This window comes from Sus scrofa, chromosome 14, assembly GCF_054392235.1.
Source record: "Sus scrofa isolate SSC_HxYL_T2T_F1_AM1 chromosome 14, Sscrofa_HxYL_maternal_Yorkshire_Landrace_v2.0, whole genome shotgun sequence".
Lineage (NCBI taxonomy): Eukaryota > Metazoa > Chordata > Mammalia > Artiodactyla > Suidae > Sus > Sus scrofa.
In genome coordinates, this window is record NC_139396.1 from 82,663,880 (window position 1) to 82,682,834 (window position 18,955).

At 48.4% G+C, this 18,955-nt stretch overlaps 1 long non-coding RNA gene across 1 annotated transcript; it reads left to right on the plus strand.

Moving 5' to 3' along the window:
* The first annotated feature begins 1,039 nt into the window (after positions 1-1,039).
* LOC106506008 (uncharacterized) lies at positions 1,040-18,302 on the plus strand. Its single transcript, XR_014828370.1, has 4 exons — positions 1,040-1,616; positions 3,895-5,650; positions 6,966-7,052; positions 17,888-18,302. It is a non-coding gene; the product is annotated as an uncharacterized LOC106506008 (long non-coding RNA).
* The last annotated feature ends 653 nt before the right edge of the window (positions 18,303-18,955 follow it).

Consider the following 18,955-nt stretch of genomic DNA (forward strand, 5'->3'; position numbering starts at 1 on the left):
TCCACTCATCTGTCAATGGACATTTAGGTTGTTTTCATGTCTTAGCTATTGTGAATTGTGTATCAAATATCGTTAAATGTGGCAATTCCAAAAGGAAAAGGGTTGCCATTGCAGAACATACTATGGATGTCAAAGATACAGTACAAAAGAAAACAGAAGGTTGAAATCTGATTAACAATTTTATATTGATTGTATTTTGAAATGACAACACTTTTCACAGGCTGAGTAGAATAGAACATTACTAAAATTAATGTCACTTGTTTCTTTTTATGTTAGTGTGGCCACTAGAAAGGATAAGATGCCACGAGTGGCTGACATTGAAATTCTGTTGGTCGGGGAGTTCCTATTGTGGCTCAGAGGAAATAAATCTAACTAGCATCCATGAGGACGCAGGTTTGATCACTGGCCTCACTCAGTGGGTTAAGGATCCGGCATTGCCATGAGCTCTGTATAGTTTAAGGATCTCGCATTGCTGTGGCTGTGGTGTAGGCCAGTGACTACAGTTCCAATCTGACCCCTAGCCTGGAAACCTCCATTTGCTGCAGGTGTGGCCCTAAAAAAAAAAAAAAAAAAAAAAGAAAAAAAAGAAAAAAGGAAATTCTATTGGTCAGTGCTGGTCTAGAAAGAAGCAGAGTTGTAAGGAGGCTCAAATGGATGGTGTTGGCTGACATCACCTTCTGTGTGCCTGGAAAGGGAGTCACCTCCTCACGTCCCCCACAGGTGCCTGCATGGAGCTGCTGGGGAAGATGGGGGGGAGGGTAGAGCCGCACTGGAGGGCCTTGGGGAGCAGCACCCATGGGTGCCCTGAGTTACCCCACCGGTACCTTCCTAAGGATGTCCGGCCTGCAGGAAACTCCAGGCCTGCCTACCGTGGCCATGGGCATTTCATATAAGCACAGGCATCAAGGCAGTGGCGGGGCCAGCTCTATCCTTAAGCCCCGAAAGCACCCTGACCTCCGCCCTCCCCACTGACCACACTTCCCCCCGCCCCATGCTTGAGAGAGCAGGGAGTTGTCTATCCTCCTCTGGGGCGGGGAGAGAGAGCTGGCTATATTGGAACACAAGGCCGTGTCTGATGGAGGAGGGGAGTGAGGGGGACGGGGGAGAGGATGGGGGAGGAGGGAAAGAAGCTGACACAGTTCCCACAGGACAGCCAGGCTCACCTTGGACAGATGGAGCTGGGGCCAGGCCAGGTGACCAGTCCTGGCACTGGTTGCTCACAGGAGAGGAGGGGTTCCTCTTCCCTCCCTCTCTCCCTCTCTCCCTTCCTTCTTTCCTTCCCTCCCTCTGATGCCTGGAAGTAAGCCAGGGAAGAGAGAGGTTCTAGAAACACAAAAGCTGAGAATAAAGCCCCAAATGCCCTTTGTCTTCCCCTAATCTGGTTCAGGCTCCCACCAGCTCAGTCCTAATCCAGTTAGTCCTTGAGTGAAAGGCGGTTTAGAGAGTTAAACTGTGACCTGTGACGTAATCACAAGTGGCAGGTGGGCTGTGCAGGGAGGAGGGGGCTCTACAGAAGCAGGCACTGAAGGACACCTTGGTGCCCTGTCATTCCATTAGCGCTCCAGCCAGTGTTTTCCAACTGCTGACCAGAAAACCAGTAGGGGATTAGAAATCAGGTTAGTGCCTTTCAATCAGTCTGTTTTAAATGTGGGGGTGGGGTGGGGAGAAGAGGATAGAAAAGTAACAGAAGGCGTTGCATGCTTTGTGAAACGTGACTCAGATGGGCGTGTGCGCAGCGTGTGCGTGTGTACCGAGCTGTGGATCGTGAGCAGAGGAGTTTGAAACCTGCTTTCTGATGTCTCAGATGTTCCTGGGAAGTTGAATCCCTGATGTCTGGGTCTGGAGACATGATAGTTTGCAGGGTGGAATGACCTTCAGGCAAACTCTGCCCCACGAGGAGCTGGAGCACTTGGGAGAGGGCAGCTGAGGACTTAGACGCAGGATGATGCTGTGTGTCCGGAAAGGCAGTGGGAGGTGGGAGGCCAGCTGAGCACACCAAGATCCTAATCCAGTTGAGCACAGCAGATCCTCTTCTGTTGTACCGAGCTGCCTCCCCAACACGTTCATGAAACGCACCATCAGGAGGAGGCGGAGAAGGGCAGGTAGCTCTGGGGGCAACTTCAGGCCGCAAGAGAACAGCTCCTCAGCTGGCAGCTTCCCTCGGTCTGAGCAAGCTTGGCAGATGACTTTCCTATCTCGATTTTTTTTTTTCTTTTTGCCTTTTCTAGGGCTGCTCCCACGGCATATGGAGGTTCCCAGGCAGGCTAGGGGTCGAATCGGAGCTGAAGCCTCCGGCCTACGCGAGAGCCACAGCAACGCGGGATCCGAGCTGCATCTGTGACGTACACCACAGCTCACGGCAACGCTGGATCCTTAACCCACTGAGCAAGGCCGGGGATAGAACCTGCAGCCTCATGGTTCCTAGTCAGATTCGTTAACCACTGAGCCACAATAGGAACTCCCCTATCTCGATTTTCAAGGGCACCCCTTTTGCCTTTCAGGTCACATTACTTGAGAGTCCAGTGGGTCAAATAATGAGCATTTGGAATTCATGTCAACTTATTGATTCTATTTCTAAAATAGTTTTCACTGATTTTTTTCTTTTGGTTCCCTTTATACATGACCCCCATTAAACTTAGATCAGATCAGAAAGTAGGGTGCATCTGGAAAAAACAAAAAGAATGATGAAATAAATCCTGGTTAAACTGCTGGCCTGTGGAAGGAGTGACTCAACCTCCAAAAAACAAAGAGGGACGTTTTGGGGCCCAGCCCACGGCAGCGCAAGGACCTGGACCCTCTGAGGATGCAGTGTGGTTGAGATCGATCGTGCGATACTGCACACTGGATGAGGCCCTCAGGACCTCACCAGGAGATAGAACTTTATCTCCAAGACAATCTTTGAAGTTTAAAAATGAAAGCAGCGAGAGTCCTGTTGAGATTGAGCAGAACAGGCTATTTCTGCACAAATAAACAAGTGTCCAACAAGCTAATTGCCGTTTCAGGCAGTGGTCACCTCTTCCTCTGAGGCTGGCCCAGGGGACGGGCCATTCATGTCAAGCTGACATAGTTACATCAAAGGAGAAATTTTAAAAATCATCTTTCTTAAGGAAAAGGGGAAGAAAACTTGTTTTCAGATCCAGGGAAGATGGGGGACCCTGATGGGGTCATTAGTTTTAGAAAACAGCAAAGAAACAGCTAATTGCTGGAAATGGCAGGAAATTATCCTTAGGGAAAATCTCAGCACTGTTCCTTCTCCAGAGCCTTAGGGACCATGAGCAGTGGCAGGACTTCTCAGCCCCCTTACCCACTCTCTTTCCCTCCTGTGTGGTTGGACAGTGTGGGGGATTTTCCCCTGTGAACCGTGGTGTGGCCCGGCGGGGTGGAGCGAGTCAAGCAGGTGTTTCTCTTCACCCAGCACTGCCTTTGTTACTCACACATAGACGCTGGCAGCTGCTTGTGGCCCAGGCCTACCCACTGTGGCCTTTATTGGCCTTTTCCTCCTTCGCACCAAGCGGGGAGAGGCCCGGGGAAGCTGAGCCTTAGCACAACTGGGCTGGTTAGAAGGAGAAGGGAGAGGGAGCTGGGGAGCACTGACTGGCCCAGGAGCAGGAAGATGATGGATGAGAAGTGGCCTCCCTGTTTCCATGTGTTGCGTGAAGTCCATAATCCTAGGGTTTCCTGCAGGGAGGACCAGTATTGTTGCACGTCTCACAGACACAGGTTCTCCACAGGTCGTCCTGGAGGCGTCACTCTGGAGGGACTGGGCATAGGCTTGGGGGGGAGTCCCAGTGTCCTGTGGCTGCCCCAGGGCCTGTGGTGGGGAGGCTGGAGCAGCGGGAAGAAGACTGGGTTCTCCAGGCCCCACGTTTCCTACTTGTTTCCCTCCATCTGCAGTGACCAGACCCTAGAGACACAGAGATGGACCTCACAGTGCTTGAGTCATCGGCCCCAAAACTGACCTAGAAGGTGAATAAGAAACAGGTCTGGTCCCAGGAGGCTGTCCCTTTATGGGAATGTCATTTGATTGGTTGCTTTACTTACACATTTAGGGGATTTTTAAACATCTGAATAAGCCTTTGATGCTAAATTTCTTTCTTTCTTTCTTTTTTTTTTTGGTCCTTCAAGTGCCGCACCTGCGGCACATGGAGGTTCCCAGGCTAGTGTTCCAATTGGAGCTGTAGCCACCAGCCTATGCCAGAGCCGTAGCAATGCCAGATCTGAGCCGCATCTGTGACCTACATCACAGCTCATGGCAACGCCGGGTCCTTAACCCACTGAGAGAGGCCAGGGATTGAACCCACAACCTCAAAGTTCCTAATCAGATTTGTTAATCATTGAGCCACGATGGGAACTTCGATGATGCTAAATTTCTTACCAAGAGTCCACAGAGCTGGAAACTGGGGGCCGGAGGGGTGGGGGGGAGTGCAGTTTGCTGTTTCCTTAGGGGACGAAGCATTCACCTCCCTTCTGGGCTGGCGTTCTCTTGAAACTTGGTCACTTATGGGTTGGATTGTGGCTCAGGCTGCACGGGGCAGAAACTGCCCTGGCTGGGCCGTCCATGGCATGACCAGGCCGCATGCCCAGCACACACACTCTGGGGATTCTCCAGGAGGACATGGCTACTAGGTGTGGTGTCAGGGAGCCTGTGTGGCTGGTCTGATATTGCAACCATGTCTGTGGCCAGCTCAGCCCTACAAGGTGTGGGTTCCCCTCCTCCACGGAAGGCCATTCAGGGAGGCTGAGGCTGCTGGACAGCTGAGCTCACCGGCACTTCTGACGCCCTGCAGTTCCCCCAAAGGCTGCAAGAGACCTTCCCTCTACTCCAGGCCACCAACACCCGGTGATCGTTCCCGCCTCACAGATAGAAAACAGGCTCCCTGAGGATCAAGGAACTGATGAAGTTCCAGTAGCTTGAAAGTGTCAGATTCCAAAGTCACAGTGAGGCTTCCTGATGCTGAAGTTGGACTGTGCTGTCCTAGAAGCACCATATACCTCAAGGTGACTCCATGGTGGCAGAACAGACAGGCCAACCTAGCATCCTGCCCCAGCCATCTGAAGCACAAGCAAGCGTGGTCTTTCTTCAGGATGAGTGGTCTGCCCCTCACCAAGGAGCTCCTGGCCTCTCCCTGGACTGACCCCTTGTATTTGCAGTGACTTCTCCCACCTGGCATTTCCCTCCCCAGAGATGGGCTTTGTGGGTGGGGAGCTGCTGCTTGCATGGGTCAGTGAGTCTGGGAAGACCAGGTGCCTCCAGATCTGCAGAGAACAGTGCATTCAGGCTCTGGCTGCACCCCCTGCACCAGTGTGACCAGGCACTTCTGCAGGGGGTGGGGACAGTTTCGGTATTGTTTGTTTGGGAGAAAAGGCTCCTATCTCTGCAGAGGCCAAGAGGGTGACAGGTGTTCTTGTTCCCATCACAGGTATCTCTTCCTGGAGAGCCAGGAAGAAAGTAATGATGAATTCGCTCCAGCTTTCCTTTCTTTGGCTGCTTTAGCAAAGATGCCTTATATTTCCCTTTTGTTCTGCTTGAGGAAATCCTATCGGGAGGGACGATTTCATCAGGACGAAGAGGTCTGGTCCTGTTTCCCCTTGGCCCCCACTGGCCTCCTTCCGGTACCCGGGTCCTCAGCTCCCGGGCAGTGGCTACAAGGTACCCTTTGTTCCAGGAGCGGGGTGGGGAGGGGGAGTTGGCTACAAAAAATTTCCTCCACTCACCAGGCCTGCCCTTGAACCTGGCATCTCTCCCAGGACCACACTTCCCCCACTCAAGCAGGCTTTTGAATTAATGAAATTGTAGTCCTTTGACCTGACTTGACAGCTCTCCTCTCCCAAACTCAAGTTACATTCACCACTCACTGTGTCTAGATGGTTCCAACATTCTTATAAATCATCCCCTCTCAAACCCCCAGGAGATAATTCACACTGTTGTTTTCTTAGACTATGACCTTGGGCCCTAGAAGACAGTGGTAATACATCTGCATTTACTGAGTTGAGCCTGGGCCACGCACTGCATCGGGCATTTTATATTCATTTTCTTTAGTAGTCACAGCAACCCTAAACGTACACAAGAAGAGCTCTATTTTTCTGATGAGGTCAAAGTTTTGCACAAAGTCACTCAGCTAGAATGTGGCAGAATCTGGATTTGAAGCCACAGTTGCCTGAGGGTGAAGTGTCAGGGTGTGTGGAGTCCCTCTTAGGGACAGTCAGCCAGAGCTGCATGTTGACAACCCCACGATTCCTGGTGGCAGCCTCTAAGATGTCACACTGACACACGAAGCAGGCATCGAAGAAATCCATTTGGTGTGTATTCCTTCTTCTCGGCTGGCGTAAAACCAGCCTGGTAGCAGGATGGTCACATGAGTGCAGCCTTGACACAATGCTTTTTCACCCTAAAACTCTTCTGCTCCTTAAGCTAAAACAGGCCTTACCACTGACTCTACGCTGACTCAAATATCGTGATTCGCACAGTGCTCAGCATCAGAAATAGAATTGAAATCTTTCAGTGGTACCCTACCTCCCCAGGACTTTCCCTCTGGAAAGTGGGAAGTGAAGTTCCTGTCCAGTGCCCCGCCTCCAATTGGAGTCCATAGTTATTACTATTTTCATTTGAGTCTTAAGAGTCAAGGTTAGTACTTATGCAAATACACATGCACAAAAAGAAGACCAGGAATGCCCACTGTACTGCAGTGGGTTAAGGATCTGGTGTTGTCTCTGCCGTGGCATGGGTTCAATCCCTGGCCCAGTGCATTGGGTTAAGGAGACTCTGTTTCAGTAGTGGTGTAGGTCGCAGTTGCAGCTTGGATTCAATCCCTATTCTGGGAATTTCCATAGGCTGCTAGTGCAGCCAAAAGAAAAGAAAAGAAAACTAATTCCAAGTGTGATCTATATATTCCGGATCTATTTATGACTTTTGAATGATACCATGAGAATCAATGACAAATGACCTGGTTTCTTCTCCAACATAGCAGCGTGTAAAGAAAATGGAAGGAAGTGGAGGAGGGTAGGATGTAGAGATTAAAAGAGACTTCAGAGACATCTCAGCCAATCTCAAGGTATGGCTCTTGTTTTAAACCTCACTTCAATGGAATGAAATATTAAAAAATGATAAGGGGATTGGGGAAACGTAAATGCCAGCTGGATGTATGATGATGTTAAGGATTTATATTAATTTTTCAAAGATGCAATGATAATGTTTTTATTTATACAGTCTTTGAGAGATATATATGTGTATACGTATATATACACTTGCAATAATATGATGCCTGCTATTTACTTCAAACTGATGTGGGTGAAGGCAGAAATCACTGGGTGTATAGATGAAATGTGGATAATTGTTGAAGTCAGGTAATGGACACATTGGGTTATTGGACCTTATCCTTAATTTTGTACGTGTTTGTATAATAACAAATTAAAAAAAAAAAGGAAAGAATACAGGGAGTTCCTGTTGTGGTGCATTGGAAATGATTCCAACTAGTATCCATGAGCATGCGGTTTGATCCCTGGCCTTGCTCAGTGGGTCTGGGATCCAGATTTGCTGTGAGCTGTGGTGTGGGTCACAGATGAGGCTTGGATCCCACATTGCTGTGGCTGTGGTATAGGCCTCCAGCTGTAGCTCTGATTCAACCGCCAGTCTGAGAACTTTCATATGCCACAGGTGTGGCCCTTTAAAAAACAAACAAAAAAAGGCAATTCTCTCCATGTTCCACTCCTGAGAGGTGGCCTGAAAAGAAGGGGGATAACTTGGCCTCTGGATTCAGGCAGGGGGATTGGGCTTGCCCTGGCAGTGCCCAGCCGCTGTGCTGGACAGAGCTGGTGGGGAGAAAGAACTAGTACATGTGATGGGCAAGGAAGAGAGTAATGGAAAGGAATCTCCAGCAGGATGGCAATCTACGAGCGACATTTTCGCAGAGAATCAATACTTATTAACCATAATTCATGTGTTTTTAGAACTAGGGTGGATAACAAAGTTCACAAACCTTCTTCTGAAGGAATTTAGGCAAAATCATTAGAGGCTGATGTAGAAACCCACAGATGAAAAAGGTGAAAATGCAAGAAAGTGGTAAACTGATCATGAGTAAGACACAGACCCCTAAGGCAGCTGGACTTGGTTCCCTGGCTTTGTGCTGCCCCCAACTTTCCAGCTGACCTGTGATCGGGACATGGTGTGGACTGCCCGCCCAGCCAGCACTCTAGCAAGGCCCGCTCTTCATGAAATGGGCTTGAGAACTGAGATTGCTTAGGAAGCTCAGCCAAGCCGGGCCACCTTGCAAGACCCATGGCCAAGAAAACCGGAAAAGCTGGGACCTGCTCAGAGGGGGCAGACAGTGTGCCCTGGGGGTCAAGTGTCCTGGAGGCCCTGCTCGCCCTGCCCTTTCGTCTCTCTGCCTCTGGCCCTTGTGGTCACCCGGCCACCTTGGTGGTCCTCAGACTCTCCCTGACCTCGGGGTTCAGGGCAGAGGGTAAGATCCCCACAGGTGAGAGGACCCTTCTCCTCAGACCGTCCAGGTGGGGACAAGGACTGAGGACTAGACCTCCCTGGGTCCTGCTGGGCTGGTGTCATGCACTTAAGGCCAGATTTACTTCCGGTTGGGTTGAATGCTTGGGCAAATCCTTTGTTTCCTTCATTTGTAAAATGGTGGGGGGTGGCCAGGGAGAATAATCTGGCAACGTTTTGTTTCTGTAGATGTAAAGCTAAAATGAGATACTCTCTGTAAAACAGGCAGCCAGCGAGTAGTGGCTCTTGTCATTACTAGAGAAGTTGTCTCCAGGGAAATTCAGAGATTCATGTAGCTTGCTGGAGGCCCCTCCACATTGCTGCTATTTGGGATTTAAGAGGCAATGACGGGAAGTCCATAGATACACAATGGAATACTACTCCGCCATAAAAAAGAATGACATAATGCCATTTGCAGCAACATGGATGGAACCAGAGACTCTCATACTGAGTGAAATAAGTCAGGAAGATAAAGACAAATACCATATGATATCACTGATATCTGGTATCTAATATGCAGCACAAATGAACCTTTCCACAGAAAAGAAAATCATGGACTTGGAAAACAGAATTGTGGTTCCCTGGGGGAGGGGAGAGGGAGGGAGTGAGAGGGTTTGGGAGCTAGGGGTTAACGGATGCAAACAATTGCTCTTGGAATGGATTTACAATGAGATCCTGCTGTGTAGCACTGAGAACTATGTCTAGATACTTATATCCAGCATGACAATGGGAGAAAAAATTATGTATGCATGTATGTGTAACTGGGTCCCTATGCTGTACAGTGGAAAAAAGAACAATTAAAAAAAAAAAAGAGGCAATGACATGTATGGAAGAGAAATGGGGTCAGGGCCAGTCACAGAGCAAGCATAGACCCCTGTTCCTCCTCTAGCCGATCTCCAGTTCTTGGATGAGATTTCCGGAGCTTCAGGTTTTCTTCTTGCTCCAAAATCAGTTCTTATTTTCCTCTGTGCTTTCTGAACAGCAGCAACAACAAAAGTTCCTCTGTAACCCAGCTTTTCATCCCCATTAATGTTATAAAGAGAGACAGTTACGCCCACTTGGGAGCATGGATGTAATGTTTATTGAGAAAATACTGGTGAAAGTTCTTGGAACGCACTTGGTGAATTGCAAATTTCTTTCAAAGAAAGTAAATTGAGAGAAACAAATAAATTGCTCCCTGTCCTGAAGTGTTAGTTTCAACCATAGCAAAATAGTTTTTTTTAAAACAGTAAATAAAAAGTTAATTAAACAGAGAACAGTTTTCATGTAGAAAAGTCATCCCTCCTTCATTCATCTGCTGTTGGCCCCCTCTGCCAGCAAGGAGGTTGACACTCCCCATCTTGAGCTCCTTGTAGTCGTCATATGTGGGTTAGAGGTCAGCCCTCCGTCTGTGGCTTTGTCACCTGCTCCAGCAGAGCTTAATAAGGAGCCAGAGATCAGAGACAGAGTGTAACCGGTGCCTTGCTGGCAGAGCCAGGGCCAGAGGCTGAGCTCTCCTTGGGGCTGGGACATGCCTTGGGCCTGGCTGTCCCCTCTCTGAGCCCCTGTCTCTCTGCCACGGCTTTACCAGAAAGTTAATGGGCTGTCAGATCTCGGTATGAAACCACTTCAAATAAAGGCTGTTATGATCCAACCAAATGTGGCTCAGAGGAAGGCAGCTGACAGTGGGGACAGGCGAACCCAGAAGCTGTCTGGAATGGGAACCTCACAGAGAGCCTCCCCCTCCCAGGGATTCCATCTGAGGGGCAACAGTGTTGTCCCCATAAGGTAGTGGTGAGTGACCTTGGCCTTGGGCGGGCTGTGTGGGAGTCTGTAACACAGCTTATCCTGGCTAAGTGCCAATGTGACCTGGAGGTGGCCCAGCCCAGGCAGCAGACACAGGACTGAAACAGCCGCACCGCCCCTGATCCCCAACGATGGACGATGGGTGGGTTCACCCTCCCCCTGTCCCTGCGTCAGCACCCTGCCATCTACTACAGCCAGCTCTCCACCGCTGTGACACCAGAAAATTCCTGCTGAGGAATTTCTACCAAGTTCTTAAGGTTTGAGAGAATTTGATTTGTTGCCCTTCTCAGAGGTGCATGAATTACAAAAGTTTTCATTTTTTGCATAATTATACAGCATAACATTTTTTTTTCAGAGAAAATAATCCATCCAGCTATTTTTATTTTTTCAGTTTATTTTATTATTTTTTTCTTTTTAGGGCTGCATCTGCCACATATGGAAGTTCTCAGGCTATGAGTTGAATCGCAGCTGCGGCTGCCGGCCTACACTACAGCCACAGCTATGCCAGATCTGAGCCACATCTGTGACCTACACCACAGCCCACAGCAGATCCTTAACCCACTGAATGAGGCAAGGGATCAAACCTGCATCCTCATGGATACCAGACAGGTTCTTATCCCACTGAGCCACAACGGGAACTCCTCAGTGATATTTTTAATGAACAGAAAAAAATTTGATTTGGACCAGGAGGGTTACAACTGTAGTAGAATTGTTGAAAACGAAAAAAAGTTTGAATTCTATCTGCAAAATTAAATAAATATGACTGTTTTATTTTTTATTTTTTTAAATCATTCTTTTTTTCATTTTTTTATTACTCAAATGAATTTATCACATCTGTAGTTGTATAATGATCATAACACAATCTGATTTCACAGGATTTCCATCCCACAGCCCAAGCACATCCCCCGACCCCCCAAACTATCTCCTCCAGAGACTATAAGTTTTTCAATGTCTGTGAGTCAGCATCTGTTCTGCAAAAAAGTTCCGTCTGTCCTTTTTTCAGATTCCACATGTCAGTGAAAGCATTTGATGTTGGTGTCTCATTGTATGGCTGACTTCACTTAGCATGATAGTTTCTAGGTCCTTCCATGTTGCTAAAAATGCTGGAATTTTGTTCTTTTTTATGGCTGAGTAATATTCCATTGTGTATATGTACCACATCTTCTTGATCCACTCCTCTGTCGATGGACATTTAGGTTGTTTCCATGTCTTGGCTATTGAAAATAGTGCTGCAATGAACATCGGAGTACATGTGTCTTTGCAAGTCGTGGTTTTCTCTGGATAGATGCCCAGGAGTGGGATTGCTGGATCAAGTGGTAATTCTATGTTTCATTTTCTGAGGAATCTCCATACTGTTTTCAACAGTGGTTGCACCAATTTACAATCCCACCAACAGTGTACTAGGGTTCCTTTTTCTCCACACCCTCTCCAGCACTTATTGTTTGTAGACTTTTTGATGATGGCCATTCTGGTACCTCAGAGTGGTTTTGATTTGCATCTCTCTAATAATGAGTGATGTTGAACATCTTTTCATGTGTTTCTCGGCCATCTCTATGTCTTCTTTGGAGAACTGTCTGTTTAGATCTTCTGCCCATTTTTTGATAGGGTTGTTTGTTTTTTTGGTATGGAGCTGCAGAAGGTGTTTGTAAATTTTGGAGATTAATCCCTTGTCAGTTAATTCACTTGCAGAGATTTTTTTCCCATTCTGTGGGTTATCTTTTCGTTTTGTTTAGGGTTTCCTTTTCTGTGCAGAAACTTTTAAGTTTAATTAGGTCCCATTTGTTTATTTTTCTTTTTATTGTCAATACTCTGAGAGGTGGATCTGAGAAGATGTTGCTGTCGTTTATGTCAGAGAGTGTTTGGCCTGTGTTTTCCTCTAAGAGTTTGATAGTGTCTGGTCTTATATCTAGGTCTTTAATCCATTTGGAGTTTATTTTTGTGTATGGTGTTAGGGAGTGTTCTAATTTCATTCTTTAATATGACTGTTTTAAAACTTTGCTTAACCATTTTGCAGAGATGGGTACTGAGATATCTAAGACTTTTTTTTTTATCTTTTAGGGCCACACCCATGTCATATGGAGGTTCCCAGACTAGGGGTCAAATCAGAGCTACAGCTGCCAGCCTACACCACAGACACAGCAATGCCAGATTCGAGCTGCATCTTTGACATACACCACAGCTCATGGCAACACCGGATCCCCAACCCACTGAGCAATGTCAGGGATCAAACCTGCATACTCATGGATCCTAGTCAGATTCATTTCCTCTGAGCCACTCTAGGAACTCCAGATTTTGTTTTTGAAATGAAATTGACATAAAAAATATCTGAAAGATATATCAGGAAAATATTTTTGCAAGAAATGGAAAAACATCCTGTGATTTCTTTCGGGTTGTATTGTTACTAATTAATGATTTGAAATAACCATGTAGAGCTCTTTTTGGTTAGTGACTTGACTTTGGAATAAGAATAGTCTACTATTTCTCTCTGGAGCATCTATATGAGGGTTAGCAAACTGCAGGCCAAATCCAGCTCATCTTCTGGTTCTGTATGGCCTATTAGCTGAGAGTAGTTTCTCCATTTTTAAGTGATCAAAAAGAAATGAAAAGAAGAATATTTTGTGCCATGAGAAAATCACATGAAATAAAAATTTCTGTGTCCATAAATTAAGTGGCATTGGAATATACCAGGCCACTTGTTCACACATGCTCTGTGGCTGCTCCTGAGAGAGAGGGCAGAGGAAAGCAGCTGTAGTCTGGACAACAAGGCCTGTAAAGCCTGAAATATTTACTACTTGGCTCTTTACAGAAACATCTTGCCCACCCTGATCTGGATGACTTGGATAAAAGAGCATCCTGTGGTTGCAAAGTGAATTATTTAAAAACCATTCTGAGAGAGCCAGACCTTTCTCAACATTCTGCAAAGAAAAATAATATTAGCAATAAATCAGTTGTATAGCCGTTATTAGTATTTTAATTTTTTATTAAATAAAATAAACCTTGGGAGAGTTGTTGATTGTATCTGTAGTGAATAAATGTATAAACTTGAAGTAGCACATGTATATATACAAAAAAACCCACCAGTATGTGGTTTTATATTTGGGGCTTTGGCATGAGATTTTATTTACAAATCGAGTCCATCCCTGAGAAATGTGAGATTCTCTAGGACATAAGTAAGAGTTAAAAAGCAGGGACTCCTAGGCACGGAAGTCCTCACAGCTGATTTCAAATGTCACCTCCTTCAGGTGGCCACTGATCTTCTTGGCTCCCAATGTCCCCTTCTGCTCTGGGAATGCAGTGGTGGTCTTGGGCTTCTCAGGTATTCTTAGAAAACTTTCCTCTGAGTCTTCTCACGGAGGGTTTAAACTCCTGAGGACAAGTGAAATGCCTACCCCTTGTTTCTTAACTGAGTTATGCCCTTTGAGAGACTATTTATATATTTATTGCCTTTTTTGTCTTTTTAGGGCTGCACCTGTGGCCTATGGAGGTTCCCAGGCCAGGGGGCCAATCGGAGCTGTAGCTGCCACCCATAGTCATTGCAACTCGGGATCCGAGCTGGGTCTGTGACCTACACCACAGCTCAAGGCAACGCTGGATCCTTAACTGCTGAGCGAGGCCAGGGATCGAACCCTCAACCTCTCATGGTTCCTAGTCGGATTCGTTTCCACTGCACCACGATGGGAACTCCAAGAGAGACTGACAATTTAGACAAGTTTTTACATTTTCTCTAATTTTTGAGTTAGGCCGTGGAGAGAGCATAAAAACTGAAGTTAGTTTTATGTCATTACATTGACCAGGGATTTACAGTCAAGAAGCATTTTTGTGTAAATCATCTCAATTGAGTTAGGAAGGACTGGTCAGATTCTGCAGGTGAGAACAGCAGCTTGGCCAATGTTCCAGTCACTAGTACATGCCCTCTGCATTTGGGACCTGAATGCGGTGGTTCCTAGGTTGGTGTCCACTGGCCTTTCAGCTCAAGTATTGGAGTCTCAGGGAGTTCCCATCATGGCTCAGCAGAAATGAATCTGACTAGCATCCATGAGGATGCAGGTTCAATCCCTGGCCTTACTCAGTGGGTTAAGGTCAGTGGCCTCACTCAACATTGCTGTGAGCTGTGGTGTAGTTCTCAGACTAGGCTCGGATCTGGGCTTGCTGTGGCTGTGGTGTAGGCCAGTGACTACAGCTCTGATTTGACCCCTAGCCTGGGAAACTCCGTATGCCATGGGTACATCCCTAAAAAGACAAAAAAAAAAAAAAAAAAAGGGAATTGGAATCTTTGAGTTCCTGTGGTGGTATAACAGTTACAAACCTGACTAATATCTGTGAGGAGGTGGGTTTGATCCCTGGCCTCAATCAGTGGGTTAAGGATCCGGCATTGCCATGAGCTGTGGTGTAGATCACAGACGTGGTTCAGACCTGGTGTTGCTGTGACTGTGGCATAGGCTGGCAGCTAACTGTATTTCCAATCCAACCCCTAGACTAGGAACTTCCATATGCCTTTGGTGTGGCCCTTAAAAAAAAAAGAAAAAAAAAAAAAGAAAAATTGTGGTCTCAAGCAAAACAGGCTGGCAGGGTCAGGGTAGGAAAACAGGCTCTAATGGCTGCAATGTTGGTTGAGGGAAGGTGACAGGAGTCTGTGACAAGGAACACTCTGGGTGTCCAAGGGCGTCATGATTATGTCCTCATTCAGTCCCGAGACAGTCCTGTGGCATATACTCTAAATCCCCCACCACCACAGATATGGAAGTGGAAGCTTCTCGAATCCTGTCACCTGTCCCAGGTCACGCTGCTGGGATGCTAAAGGGTCCTGGTTTGTCAGTTGTCTGGTGTGGGTTCTGAACCCCTCTCAAGGGGCTTCCTCCTGTCCTGCCACATCCACTTCCAACTACAGGGTAGACTCCGGCTCCTATGAACCCGGGGTAAGAGCCAGGGTCCTCCCGGGGCAGCTGACAGGGGTGACAAGGACAAGGAGGTCCCTGAAAAGAGGAGATGGGACATCTTTCACTTGAAGCTCCGTGAGGTGGAGAGAACATGCTGCCTGAGTACCAGTGCCAGGAAGATGGCACCCAGCCTGGTGCCAAGGAGGCCAGAGGAGCTGCCAACCTGGGGGTGGGGGCTGCCAGTGTCCTGCTTTGGGGATACCCAGCCCCACCATCTCCTGCCCCCAGAGCTCTTTGGAAGAAGGCTTGAAACCTGCCCTGGTTTTCCTGTCCCTGCTTCCAAACTCTCGAAAGAAAAGAGCTGCTCCTTTTCTTTCCCAAGCCCATCCTCAACCCCACCTTAATCAAGAAAGAGGACATGGCTTGTCTGCTTTAATGGGATGGCATGAGTTTTGAAGGGTCCATGCTTTCAGCTGACAGACCGGGCAAGTACCATTGACTCCTCCTCTGCTATGTGATCTCGAGCCAGATAGACGCCTCCTGTAATTCTCTCGGTTTCCCCATCTACAACATGGAATAAAAATACGCACCTGGCAGGCTTGTGCAAGGATGAATGGAGGTAACATGTATGAAAAAGCTGGTCAAGTGGACATGTGGGAAGCATGGAGCCCTTGTCAGTCACACACACTCTCAGGATGACCCTGTATACTCCTCTGTCTTATGTACTGTGATGCCTGGGGACAGATGGGAGAGGAAAATATGGATGAATGGCCAGTGCAGGGGACTGGGGGGGTTGCTCTCAGGATGCCCTGTCAGAAGGTCAGAAGGGGCTGTGTGAAGCAGAAACAGACAGAGGGGACATGAAAACACACTGGCTTCTGCTTTTGAGTTTTAGGGACCTGTTCACAGTGTCTTGATTCCCTTTGGCATGGAGCAGATAAGTGCCCCTGCAGACCCCCACCCCTCCCTGTTCACCTCCTGTCACCTCCCTGCTCCCTCCTGGGCCGGGCACAGGGGCTCTGGGTGTTCTCAGGGAGTTGAGTGAGAGCGCAGAAGAGTTGTCTGTTCACACAGTGTTTTCCTTTGTCTGGAAAGTGCACGGCTGTGGAAAGAGAAGGCTTATAGTCTGTCTGGGGGATAAGAAGGGGTGAGAGTAAAGGCCCTCCCCCTCTCATTGGCTTCCTTACCTCTGGCCACAGTGAAACTGTGAGAGCCGAAGATCTCTGGGCTGAGAGATGCTCTGCCCTCAGTGCAAAACTCAGGGCCAGAACTTGGGAAGAAAAAATACACGTTACTCTGACAGTATCACAGCCCTCTACACACTTCTATGACACTGCTTCAGGGCCTGCGAAACCCTGATGGGGGGACGATTGCTCGTGCTCACGCCTGAGGTTCACTGAAAGCTTAGGCCCTGGTCCCCCAGCAGGTGTCCCACACTATTGTCAAGCACGGCGCCAGGAGAGAGGGTCTGTCGTCTGAAACATCTGCTGACATGTGGGTAAAGGCTGGTTCGAGGGAGAGTACATCCATTGGCTGAGAAGTGAGACTCACTTCCTGTGTAGCTGTGACAGACCAGGTTCCGGGCCAGACTCCTAGACACAGGTCACAGTGACCTGTGGGTCCTGTTCCCACCTGAGGCAGCTGCAGCCCTTGGGAGACCCCCGTCTGACATGCTGTTGCCATGTAGCCCTTGTTGGAGGTGAGACAAGCCCTCGAGGCCCCCTCTCATCCCCCCCAATCTTGATGTTTGTCATGATTAATGACGGCTGCAGGCAGGGCATAGACTCCAGAGTGTGGCCTGGACCTGGGGGCTGCAGGGGGTCCATACAAACTTGCTGAATGAGACTCCACTGCCTGACGTGTTGATTACACACTGGTGCCAGGCCCTACCAAGCCCCGTCAAAAACCAACGGACAATAAGCTGAGACGAATGGTCTGGCCGGGGAGTGACACTGTCTCCATGGGGCTGTCTCTTTCCCAGCTGTGCTGTTGTCTCAGAAGCTGCAGGACAGAGCCAGTGGCCTCCGACAGGCAGCAGGGCACCAGGGCTGGGGGCTTCTCCCCTCCCCCTCCTGCCCCGATGCAGCTGGGACAAAAGGGAGCTAGGTCGGATTATTGGCTCCTGTTTCACACTGTTTCCACACTGGCCTCTGGGGGCCTGGGCTAAGGTTTCAGAGTCAACAGATGTGTTTCTAATTATTTATTAGAATTCTCTCCACAAAAACCAATTCTTGTGATGAGACGCTCCAAACTTTCCCAGGCTGGCATGGGTGAATCAGACATGCAGGGTGAAGGGCAGGAAGGGAGCCTAGCCCCCACCTCCATTATAATTCAGGCTTTGCCTGGATGCTGGTGTGTTTTTGTGTATAACATGTAGAGAGGCACAGGTTTAAGCACAGAGCCAGGAGAAGTGTACCGGCTGCCGAAATGGCCTCAGTGGTGACAGTCATGGGCTGAATTGTGTTTCCCCCACACTCATGTCCTAATCCCCAGCACCTGAGAAAGGATAGTGTAGGGAGATGATGCTTTTAAGGAGGTGACTGGGGTTAAACGAGATCATTAGGGTGGGCCCTGATCTGGTATCTCCTAAGAAGAGAAAATAAAGATAAAGACACACACACTGAGTGAGGACAGCGTGAGGATGCAGGGGGAAGATGGCCGTGGGCGGACAAGACCAGGAGGGAGGCCCCAGGAAACTCATGCCTGCTGCCCCTTGCTCTTGGACGTCCAGCCTCCAGACCGTGAGACAATATGTTTCTGTCGCCGAGTTGCCCATTCTGGAGTCCTTCATCCTGACAGCCCCAGCAGATGAAGACAGAGACCACAGCGGTGCTGGGAAAGCTGTCCTTTGTACTGGGGATGATGCATCAAGCTCACCGCACCCTCCTGGCCAGTGGCCCACATGGTCCTCACCCAGGGGTCAGATCAAGAAGTGTCCTCACACAGCCTCTCACCTACACCTGGGGATGGGTGTGTTTAGACTTCAGAATTCCTCCCATCTTAGAAAGAACACACACGTGTGTGCCATGTGTTACCTGACACACCCAGTGTGTCTGAGGCTGCACCTTAAACACACGAACAAAACATGCTTCTGTCGACTGATATCTCAATATGGACTAAGAGAGATAAATAAAAAATAGATCTAACCTCCTGTTTGTTGATGTCAGATTTTGTCACCCAAGGAGTTTGTGCTAAATGGATAAATACTTGTTTCGTTTGAGGGATTTCAGAAATATGCACAGGATGTTATAGGCCCATCTGGGACCCCTGCCCCCTCCTGATGTTGAATCTCGCGGAAGAAGAAATCAAGATGTGGGATCCTCTGGCTTATAGAGACCAGCTGGGCTCTTCTGCCTCCTTGTCAAGGTCTGTTTCTTTCCAGATGGTCTACGGGGCCACTGTCTGGTGTGCAGTCCACCCTCCCCGCAGGCTGTTGCTGGCCCCACAAGCCCATGGCCTACCCTTCATCCATGCTCTGCCCCCACCCCACCCCACCCCCCCGCCACCATGAGCCGCTCACAGCTGTCAGCAGACATTTCCGAGGCTTACCTCTCTGACCTTCTCCACCCCCATAACTTCAGAGGTGGAAAGGACCTTCAAGATTCAAGGTGAGCTGTTTCAGGTGAAGCTGCTTCACTTTCTCCCCTAACCAAGTAGAGGGAACTGAGAGGCCACCCTGAGCCCTGGGGTCCCCAGTGCCATTGGATAACCCAGTACTACGATGAAGAAAAACCAGTGCTGTGTGGTCACAGCAGTAGCTGATGTTTAAGAGATGGCAATGTGTTATTACTCATTGCAC